Here is a 982-nt window from a genome sequence, read left to right on the forward strand (position 1 = left end):
TGGTGGATGAAGTGATGAGAGATTATGAGGGGTTGGTGCTTGAGCACCCTGCAGGTGAAGATGGGGAAATCAAAGAACTGGGAGAAGCCCGTAGAACCACCGTGCAATGGCGGAAGGAGAACATTGTGTTTCCGGGTGAGAAGCCAACAAGCATGCCACCTCCGCCTCCTCCGCCACCGAGTCTCCTCCGCGTGATGATTCTCCTGTGCGCGATGATGATTCCCCTATCCATGACCAGTCCGCTCCGCGTGAAAATACTCCGCCGCCTCCTCCTCCTCGTCAGGAGACTCCGCCGCCTCCTCCTCCTCCTCGTCAGGAGACTCCGCCGCCTCCACTTAAGCAAAAGAGGAAGCTGTCCGCGGCACCTCCTACAGCTCCGAAGAGATCATCAACTCCAATGAGGGCACAGACTCCAGAGTTGTTACCACATGAGCAGACTAAAGAGCAAAAGGCGTTTCTTGCGCCGAAGAAGGTGTTTATTCGACCGCAGACAGTGAAGCACTTTGCCGAGACGAGAATGAAGAGACCTGAGCTGAGAGCTGATTATGACCGCTCTCTTGGACAGTCCTCTAGAGCGAGCAAAGAAGCAAAAAAGTCGCCCGGCTTGGACAGCAGGACATTCAGGCCGCACCCCACTTCATCGTGGAGCCATATCATGATCCGGAGACGGCATCGATGATCGAACGGGAGGCTAGAGCTCGGGGAGCATCGGTTGAGTACGAAGATTACTATCCAACGGCTCAAGTGGTAAACACGTATAGATACGGAAAAGATCTCGTCAAACCTGGCGAGCTCGCGCGTCTAGGGACTCGGATGCGAAGGTTGCATGAATGGTACACGAAAGCCTGTCGAAGAAGTGAAAGCTACCTCACGGTGTATCTTGGAGATGAGCATTACTTCCGGGGGAAGACGAGATAAACCTTGAGATAGAAGAAGCTGTTTCGGTTATTCAATCAAGACGCCCTCGACAAAGCTGTCATCG

The sequence above is a fragment of the Lolium rigidum genome, chromosome 7 (assembly GCF_022539505.1).
Source record: "Lolium rigidum isolate FL_2022 chromosome 7, APGP_CSIRO_Lrig_0.1, whole genome shotgun sequence".
Classification (NCBI taxonomy): domain Eukaryota; kingdom Viridiplantae; phylum Streptophyta; class Magnoliopsida; order Poales; family Poaceae; genus Lolium; species Lolium rigidum.